Source organism: Corvus hawaiiensis, chromosome 8, assembly GCF_020740725.1.
Source record: "Corvus hawaiiensis isolate bCorHaw1 chromosome 8, bCorHaw1.pri.cur, whole genome shotgun sequence".
NCBI lineage: Eukaryota > Metazoa > Chordata > Aves > Passeriformes > Corvidae > Corvus > Corvus hawaiiensis.
Window position 1 is genome coordinate 2,158,289 of NC_063220.1, and position 10,687 is coordinate 2,168,975.

The window sequence follows — 10,687 nt, forward strand, 5'->3', positions numbered from 1 at the left end:
CCAACTCCTTGTCAGGTTTCTTCAGCTAGAAACTCAAATTACAGCCAGTGGCTCTGGCTAAAACTAAAGTTTAATATTAATATATTGATCAGAGTATCAGAGTTGATCCAGGCTGTGCCCATATTTTCCACTGGAGGACCTAAAAAATAATGCTGAGTATTTCTTCACCACAGCTTAACTATATTTCAGGTTATTTAGTCATGTATTATAACAAAAAAAAAGGCCTTTTCTAGTGCTATTTCCAGCATTAAACCAATCCAGACCTGGCAGTTTTTACAGTTTCAGTCCAAGCCCAAGCTTCAATAAGCTCACACAGCTCTAATGATTGTTAGTGAAAATGTAATGGGCCATTTGAAATACAAATGAACACGAGTAGGTAAAGGGATTTTTTTTTCTTTTTAGTGGAATCAATTTACACTAGCTATTTAAAAAAATATTAAAATAAATGTAATGCCATTAAATGTAAGCTCAAAACCCATTGAGAGCATTAGTGGCCAAATCTGCCAAAAAAGTAGTCATGCCAAGAGCATGGGGCCAGATTCTGCTCTCAATTACATTGGTGTTAAGCCAGGATAACTCCCCTAACTTCAACAGGCTTGTTCTGGAATAACACCGGGGTTAAGTGGGAGCAGGAAGGAGCTCCATTCCCAGTTAGGAGCTCTTGCAGAGCCCCAATTTACTCCCAGTGACCCGGCTCAGTTCCCACCAGCCTCAGGTATCCCAGACATTTACCCAGCATCCCCTTTTGGCAGGAGAAGGAGTTGGTCCAACCTCCAGAAGAGCATTTTTGGAAGGGTCAGAAACAGAGAGTGGGGTTGTTCAGCAGGTGCTGTGTTTTGGAAAAAAAATTAATGGAGCAAACCAGTAGGAAGAGCCAATAGGAATCTGTCACTGTGAAATAATTAACAGCTGAGTCGAGTTCAAAGTTTTGAGGGCAATGAGCTAAGCAACAGGGGAAAAAGGCAAATTCTTTTAAAATAGTGTTTAATTTCATATTACTTGCAAAGAAAAGGAAGGAAACCCAGCTAAATCATGTGGTTAATATTTATTTTAAAAATTCATCATAATATCCTGAATTCCCTGCAGTAGTCCAGAGCCTTTGAGGGTGACCCCTCCCTCCTTCCACATGACAATTTCTAGAAACTATTAAATATCATATTAATACACTTCTAAGGGAAAAAGGAAAAATATTTGAGTTGGCATAAAGCTCTGCTGAGAAGATTGGCTCCTGCATCCCAGGTGATCCAGCCAGGCAAATAACCAAACAAGGAAAAGGGGAGCAGCAAAGAGGAAAAAGAGTTTCCTTCATCTGCTCTGACTTTCATCCTTATTGCTGGAGAAACCTGGAAAAACTATCAAGTTTTTACATGAACTTTGAAAATTCCTCTTAGTGAATCTATTTGCTGTTGCTAATAACCCTCTAATTAAAGGTTTTTATTTGGAGTACAAATAAAACCCAGAACCAGCATTTCTTGCTTTTCAGATGGGAATGGTATATATATATTTTTTTTTCCTTTTAATTCATCCTCATTATATCCAGTTTGTCCCTTTATTTTCACAAATCCAAGCTTCCCGTACCACGGTGCCATCAGACCTCAGCACCATTTCAGCCCTCTCCAACCAGCAGTCAAACCACATCCAACCAGAGTTTTGGATGGTAATTTTGAAGATAAATCATAAAATTTTGGACAGTAACTCAGGATATGCCAATAAGAGCAGCCAGGTTAACTGGATATTACAGAATAACAGAGAAAATATGACCAATCATCCCAAATCATCAGCTCTGCAAACAGCTGCAGAGAGGAAAAATACTCCAAATATTTTTGTTAGGATTTATTTGGGAGAAAATTTTTATAGACACATATTTATCCTTTCTTTCAGAATATGTAAATAATACAGAGTATGATTTGTCACATTCCTTGATTTCATGACAGTTGCAACTGGCAACTGAGGAATAATTTCATTTTAATTATAGTTCAGTTGATTTTCTCTTTAATTACTGAAGTTAGATGACTAAGGCACCGAAATATGTAAAACACAACCTTTCCATACAGTAAATTTTCTTTAATAATAACAACGGTATTTTTATTGTTTCCAGTCTGCAGAACATAATTTTTCAGCCATGGAAAGCAGTTACTAATTCTTAAATTGTGTATTTTTCATTTCCTTACAAAATATTGGAAGGAGTTTTGTTCTGTATGTTGCTATGGGTACAGAGTTCTATGTAAAAGATTTAGGATTTCACAGGTTTGACATTGGAGGGAGGTAAAATGTCTAAAGTTGCCTGTCTCAACAAGACAAAAGCCATCAGGGCTGAAAATACAGCCCTCGGGCTCCTCCTCTGGCCTTTGCTTTGCTGCCAGCCTGGACAAGGGAATGCAGCTTTCCTTGTCTCTCTGGGGCTCTGGATTTGGGAAAACCAAACAGGAACAATGCCCTGAGAACCCCTCAGCGACAAATCACGGGGGACATATTTTTCCGTGGTGGTTTATGACTTAAATAGAACTCGGAATTCTCCAAATTCCCTGCTTTTTTTCACAGACTTTCTAGAAGGAGCTTTACTGGAGAGGAAAGGGGATGTTTGGAAGCTGCAGAGCGATGTTAATTTTGCTCCCCAGTCTGTCACCACTGGAGTGGGTTTCTGGTTGGGTCACCGGAAAATAAACTTGTTCCAAGGGCTTTTCCAAGCAGATAAGATCCCGAACGAGGTGCCGGTGCCAAATATCACAGAAAGCCTCGCACAACAATGCCTTGCAAAGAGCGACATTTAGATGAGGTTGTTAAATGCAGGGAGGAGGTTATGTGTGTATAACACATTCAGGAGCACTTGGGAATTTTTGGAGCCATTTTCTGCTGTCTTTTCCGAGTCAGTTTTCTGACTGACTTCTGCAGGAGTTTTGCTTGCATAAAAGCTGCTGGATTCAGCTCCCGGTCCAAACATTTGGGTTGCAATGTGCCTGGAAAGCCAGAGGAATTAAGATATTTGCCCTGCTCTCTCTGCACTGGAGCTGACTCCCCAGCACCCTTGTGCTCCTTGGAAAATCCCAGCTATAGTTTATCTGAAATTAATTTGCCCGCACTGTTAAGTCAATTACCCAAAGGAACAGAGACTCGATTAAAAATCTATTTAGTTCTATAGGAAACAGTATACTTGGGATCAATTTTTTTTTCCTGCTCCACTGCAAGGAATCTTATTGTATCCCTGTATAAATAATAAAGGTGGTGCACTCTCCTCTCCTGCTCAAGCATGACTGAGCAGATACAGATTGTGCAGCGCTCGTGTCACGAGCACTCGGAGAGAGACAGGAGGAAGAATATCCCAAACACAACCTCCAACCCAGGGCTTGGAGTGACCCCATGCAGGGTTCGGATGTGCAGGGCCACAGGCACTGCTGGCTCCCTGTTTTCCAGGGGATGGTTGTACCTGTCTCACCAAGAGAAATGTTCCTATTGTCAAGCCTACAGCAAAGTGTGTCCAGACAGATTGGTGTTCTGCTCAATGGAGCCCACATGAATCATGTATTAGTTCATTTAAAAGCACTTTGTAGACAAACATGCTCAGTCTATCAGCAGGCTTGGGGATGCAAATACTTCACTCAGTGTATATGAGCCCTGACAGGACATCTGTGATCCATGGGATTGAGAACCAGCTCCTTCCACATTAAGCAATAACAAGCAGAAAGGCTTCGCTGTATTTTGCTCTTTTTCAGCAAAATGAAAATTTAACTTTGCCATCACGTTGGGAATGGAGTAAACACTAGCCACTGAAAACTAGCAGCAGGAAGAGGTAAATGATTTACAAGATATTCTTCAATCATTTAGCACATATTTGGTTAGGGGCTAGAGTATTCCTGAAGAAGGCAACAGTTCTCCAGGAACCTTAATCCTAAAATACCTGCTGCGTGGGACTGCTTCGGAGGTAAGGAGGCATTGCAAACATTTAGATTCAATAACTGCTAAAGGCATCTTTTGTACACTCTCTGCTCGGCAGATGCTGATTGCTTCCTGTAAATTAAAGCGAGCTAATGAGTGCCTGCAATAGCAAAATATTGGGTGGACTCTCATTAGCAGACACAGTGTGTGGAATTAATTTCACTGAGAGAATTGTAGGATGATTTATATATAGAAAATGTAGTTTGCAAAAGCAGCCTGGAAGAGATTCAGACACGGATGGACTTTGCCTATAAGTGGTTCCAAATTAATTTAATTTGTGAAGGAGAAGTCTGTAGTACTGTAAATACTGTTAGCACGAGTGCCAAACTTATACCAGTGTGGGGAAGGTTGCTTTCAGCCTCTCCTCCTTGATGCTGGTGATATTAAGATATTCCTGTAAGGAATATCTTAATGAGAGTACAAACCCTTCAATTTTATAGTGCTTTAATTTTCTCCTAGCCCTGGGCTTTTCTAACTGCTAAGACAGTGTGTTTACTAACATTATCCCCTGCCTCTTTTAATTACATGGTCAAATCCGAGTGACTCCTACCTTCACATTAACTGACACAAGCCTCTCGCCCCTCCAGAGTATGGCATGATCATTCTTTGATCCTCAGAAAATGCAGGAATTCATTTGTTCGTCTGGAGTCCTAATTTTTCCTTAGCAGTAAACCAAGTCCTGGAAATAGTAACTCAGGCAATCAGAGTATTGTTACTGTTCCCAGAAAGGTAATATTTTTGAATAGCTCTGCATATTTAACAAGGAAGATGTGTTTTGAGCAATTTTTAATAAGGTAATATTTTACTTTTCCCATTTCACCCTTGCAGGAAACTGCAGAGATCAGTTCTGGATTGAGATTGCATCCCCAGTCTTGGATCCTTTAACATCCCAGAAGGAACACATGAAAAAGAAAAATCCCCCTACTTACACAGTGAATAGGTGCTAACAGCTTTAAAGAATTGCCTACCAAATATTAGGTGCAATTTAAAACTACATTTAAGGCAGAAAGGGTGGTTTAAAAGTCTATGTGGCCAGCTAAAAGTCAGAGGGAGAAAATGACTTGAACACATGTTGGGTGAACTTCTGTCTGTGTGGGAGATGCAGCACTGCTGGGATAAAATATCCCCCACCTAAAACAATTGGGCAGGTTCTGTCCCTGCTCTGCCGTGTGTTCCATGATTCCAAACCTGGGCAAGTGCTTTGAGATCATTTCTGTTTTGCTATAAAAAGAAACACAACTGTGCTATCTAAGCACTGTGGAAGATTATTTATATTGAAAGACATCCTTAGGCTAAACTGTTAAATGAGGATAATGGATATCAGGCACCCAAGGCACGCGGCGGACTCGTTAATGAATTAGTTGGGGAAACAGAGTCAGATGCTGGGCTCAGGTAGAGGCTGGGTGGGTAAATGTGCTTTTAGAGGAGCAGCAGGACCGAGGAGGGGTCATGGCATGGGAAGAGCTGGAAAAAGAGGATAAAATGATCCGTACATTCCCCTACACCTGCTTCCAGGGCTGTCCGAGGCCGCTCGGGTTACACGGTACAATATTTGTTCAGAATATTGTCTGTCAGATCAGTTTAAACATGTGCTGGAACTTATTAGATATTTATTAGCTTACATTTAAGCCCTAGTCTATTTTACAAGCCCGATGCCCCCTGTTTTATGTAAAAAGGATATTTCAATAGATATAATTTAAATTAGTTTGTAACTTGATAACTTGCTACCCTAATGAAACCTGCACTAATGACTGCCTTCGCTAGGCAATTCCTTATTTTGAGAACCTGTTTTAAAATATTCATAACGTATCTGGTGCAGCGTTGTTTGAACTGTATTTAATAGACATCTCAACTCTGGGATTTTCCCTGTGGTTTGCAGAAGTCACTGTCAACAGTGGCTCTTCCAGCACCTTCTCTGGTGGGTGTGGGATGGGAGAGAGGGTTGGAGCTTCCTGGCAGCAGGGGCAGAGACCCCACATGTGTCCTTTGCATCCCAAGGGAAAGAGGACCTGGCACACACCTGAGAAAAAATCCCAAATGAAATAACAGCCCAAGCCATAATCAGGAATAATGGTTTCTCATGGATTTAATAGCAGTGTAAGTACCTAAAAGGCAATAACCCAACGTCTCTGCTGTCTGAAGAGCAACTCTGACATCTCGTGTTAGTCTGTGCTGACAACTAAACGAGTTGTCATTCAGTCAAGTGACAACTAAATGAGTTAAAGTCACTCTGTGGCTTTCCCTCTCCATGGAGGTGGGTTTGATGAGGAAGTGGAGTAGATGAGAAGCACCCGGAAACTTGTGGGTTTTTTCCTAACAGGACGTATTGCCTAACTGCCTACAAAAACACAGGAATTTACCATTCCCCGGACCCACGCAGAGCCTGCACCTCTCCAGACCAGTGGCAGATCAGACAAGATTTCCCACTCCTGATGGATCAGCAGGACCTTCCAGGGTGGTCCCACACTCGACTCCACTTCCCTGGGAAGTTTTGCTTCCTGATTAATGAAGAAGCTGCCCTGCCAGCCCTGGGATGTTCCATGGGGAGGAAGGACATGCTGGGCAGCAAGGGAAGCACAACCACTGCCCCTAATGCAGCCCAAAACCCCCAAAGAGCCACTCTTGCCCACCACCACCCCCAAAGAACGTCTCTGTCCTTTAAGTGCTGTGCCTCCTCCTCAGGGGGCTCCTAATGCACTTCCCTCCTTCTGCCTCGCTGACTGCCAGAGAAGGACGTGCTCGGGGCCCCTGAGCACCCTGCAGTCACGAGCAAAAAGGGAAAGCCAATATACAAACTGCAGTGATTAATATTAAACACGGAATGTGCATCTAAAGACACTATTAATGTTAATGACAAAACAACAACACGACAACAAAGGCTGGGGACAGCAGACAGATGAACGCTTGCAGATGTGGAGGGGTTGGGAACAAACGCCAAGAGCTGCTCGAAGTTGGTTGCTGCTCAGTGCTTTCACTTTGGTGGTACCTGAACAAATTTGCCTTGATAAAATACTTTGGGAAAAAGTTAGATTTAACCTTGGCTCAGTGCAAAAACTTTAGACCCAACCCAGTGGAACGTGAAATTATTCTCCAAATGCAAATTAGCTGGTGATGTGATTAGCACTCACGACAGCCATATTAATTGTTTGAACCCTAAGTTGACTACTGGTTGTTACAGGGATTGTCCTGATCACCCCTGAATGTGGGGGCATCCCTATCCTGCTGTTACTGGGACGCTGAGCTGCCATCCTGCATCACCTCCTGTCAGAAAAGGTTCACACCCGAGAATCATCATCGATGAGAAAACAAACCAACGCAAAACCTCCCTCAGTGGCAATTTCCAAGGAGAAGAGAGCATCAAACGGATTTTAAACAGGCAGGAACCCAGCATATGAGCAGAGTCTGGGCCAAATGTCCTGCCAGGGGCCAGCCAGCAGGAGCCCACTGCCAAGACCTGGTCCCTAGATCAACACCTCAGCCGTGATAAAAAGCTGCTCTTTAAATCAAAGGCAGCTCACAAACGAAAAAAAAAACCCCAAAGACATAAATCTGCATTGGCTTCCAGCCCAGTGTGATCTTCCAGTGTATTTCTGCTGATGCTACTTCTGGGATGGGACAAAGGAAATGGATGACACGGAGACGGCTGTGGCAGGAAGACCACCAGATTGCCCGTAAAGAGGAGCAGGCAGTGGTGGAGGTGACATCCTGTCATGGGCTGCAAGTTCAGCTCCAACTTTTTTGCTGCCTCCTGGGAACTGCAGCAGCTCAGTCAAGTCAGCTCGAGGTTTGAAATGTGCTGAGGGACGAGGTACTTCGTGCCCATGGGTGTAGCAAAGGAGCAGGGCTGGTTCTGGCAATGTTTTTAGGAAAACAGGAAGACTCCTAAGTAATGGAAGGGACCAGAAAATCTTTTGTCACTTCAATTTCACCATCAAATTTTTGTTGAAAATCACCTAAAAGCAGAGCAGTGATGGAACTCTGAGAAATATCCTAATCAGACGCACACCATGCCCAAAAGCCAAAATTCATCTCCAAAATATCAGTGTTGTATCTCTTCTTTAGAAACTGCTATGTAAATGCTTCCAAATTATTTCACTTACAGGTGTTTGTTTTAGCAATGAATTATTTGACCCCATTCTGACCTCACTCAGGACCTCAACAAACCCATCTCTGAGACATCACTGAGAGATGAAAAAAGAAGTTACAGATGTGTGCTCCTCACAAGGAGTATCTATCAAGGAGGACACAGTCAAAAGGGTCACCAAGACTTTTTTCCTGTAAGAAAATGAACAATAAAAATTGTTCACCATTTGGTTTTGGGGCTGGGTTGTTTTGTTGGTTTTTGAGGGGTTTTTTTGTACAAGAGAATGAAAATCTGTTTGCAGTTGTAACTTTTACAGTATGTCACGTATTTTCTTTTTTTTTTCCCGTCTTCCATAATTATTTTTACAGAGAGCTGTTCTTTCAATCAGGTCACTGATCTCTGAAAAACAAACCTTCAAGTCTGCTTTTGAAAAATTGGACCTTCCTTTCCTTTCAATCGAAAGATTCACAACTTTCCCGTACGAGCCAAGACTCAAAAAATAACATAAATCCTTTCAGTGCTGTCTCTCTCTTTGCCTGTGTAACAGATATTTCTGCTAACATTTACTTTTGTAATTTTTCACATTATTCTAGCTCTCAGAGGTTAATATTTACCATTCATTTCGATATTCACAAACTACAGAGGTAGGATTGCAAATATCCGCCCTGGGAAAATGAGCAGCTCTGCCAGAAAATATGTTCGAATTTCTTTGTGGAACTGTGGGAGACAACACACCACTGACAACATTTCACTGGATTCATCTGTTCGTGTTTTAAACATCTGCACAATCAATTCATCCAGCACAACAGCTGGAATTTCAAAAGGATAACCAGATAATTACAGCAAATGAGGTTTAGTCCCTTTGAACAGTGAAGACGCACTCAGCAAAATATTATTAAAAAACCAGGTAAAGTGATAAATAGAAGGGACATCACTGAAATTACATCCCGAAACTGACCCCAAACACTCATTTTCTGGGAGGCATCTACAAATAGAGAAGACACTGAGCAGCAGCAGCAAAATTCAACAGAGCTGCCTGCACAAGCTGACCCACTGCTGGCAATAATATCAAATCATAAATGAATTAATTTGCTTGCTGACCAAGTATTTTGCCATATTAAAGTGCAAGTTTGCAAGACATGTATTCTATTATCCCAGACTGCACTCTTGACACTTTGCATTAGGAACATTTAGCATTCAGCCTTTGATACTTTGAACACTGAGCACAATGAAGTTGTCAGCACAAAGGAGGGTTTTATTCAATTTTGAGATATAACAAGCGAGGATCTTGCAGAACCACCAGTAAGAAGGGTGAAACAATGGAGAGTTGATGAGTTGAGGGGGAAGGAAGGGAGGAAAGGGAAAAGGGAAAAGGGAAAAGGGAAAAGGGAAAAGGGAAAAGGGAAAAGGGAAAAGGGAAAGAGAAGAGAAGAGAAGAGAAGAGAAGAGAAGAGAAGAGAAGAGAAGAGAAGAGAAGAGAAGAGAAGAGAAGAGAAGAGAAGAGAAGAGAAGAGAAGAGAAGAGAAGAGAAGAGAAGAGAAGAGAAGAGAAGCAGTTATTGTTTTATTTCTACCATGCAGGAAGCAATATTTGCTCCAAAGGCAGCTCCCAGTGACGGGGAGAGTGATCATTTACTCCAAGGCTGCAGTGAGCTTGTTCTGCTCTTGTCACCATGATCTAACGCTGGCAGTACGATGTGAGCAAGCAGAGAGCATTGATTAACACTGCCAGGCAGCTGTGTTGGAATCCTCAAGTCAATATTTTGTGCTCTTGGTAAAAAAACCCACCAAAAATAATGGGGAAAAGGAAAAAGAAGACGGATTGAGTGTATTTTGATCAGCACAAGGTACGGCTGCGATTCCGTGGCAGCAGCAGGGAGGGAAATCACCCACAGGAAGAGCAAACTTGTTCTGTCACATCTTGGCACACAGCAAAATTCCAGCATCAGTACCAATTCCCTAAAATCTAGGCTGCAATTGGCAGCCCACCCAGCCTTCTGAGGTAAGAGAGCAATATAAGGATATATTCCTATGTATATATATATATATTTACAGACCGCATGAAACTAAATTTAATAAACATTCCAGGAAGGAAAGGACTTGGAGAAATAGCCAGACAATGAAATAAAGTTTTTTTACTACATGGCTGTACTTTTAAGACCTTGCAGAAAATGAACTCCTCGGTGATCACATTCCAAAGAACTTGGGAATGTTTTCCAGTATGCCATGCTGTATCCCTTAACACTGGATGGTGATTATTTTAAATCCCTGCTATAAGACACAAGTATTTGATTAAAACAAATTCCAGCCTAAATCTGGGTGTTCCTTTTTATTAGGGATTCAGGGACAGAAGGGAACGGAGTGACTACAGCCTGCTGATGTCCCAACAGCATCAACTGTGCAAAAGTTCAGCTGTTCAGGGATTCATTTGGAGTACTCACCACCCCTGAAAATAGCAATAAATGGTGTTTTGCAATGCTCTTTGCATTTCTCTATCAGCCCTTATTGTGCTGGAGATGCTCAGACGAGAAGAGAGGTTTATCTCATCTCCTTCATCAGAGCTGCGATTACCAGCGATAGTTTTTCCAAGTGCCACCAGCCTCAGAGCTGTATCCAGGTAACAAAATTAACCAGCAAATGAAGGAAAGAACACCAGAGGTGGTGGAAATAC

General features: G+C 42.0%; 1 long non-coding RNA gene across 1 annotated transcript; it reads left to right on the forward strand.

The window, feature by feature from the left end:
* Positions 1-3,583: 3,583 nt before the first annotated feature.
* LOC125329486 lies at positions 3,584-8,908 on the forward strand. The gene is made up of 3 exons (XR_007205160.1): positions 3,584-3,919; positions 4,762-4,873; positions 6,254-8,908. It is a non-coding gene; the product is annotated as an uncharacterized LOC125329486 (long non-coding RNA).
* The last annotated feature ends 1,779 nt before the right edge of the window (positions 8,909-10,687 follow it).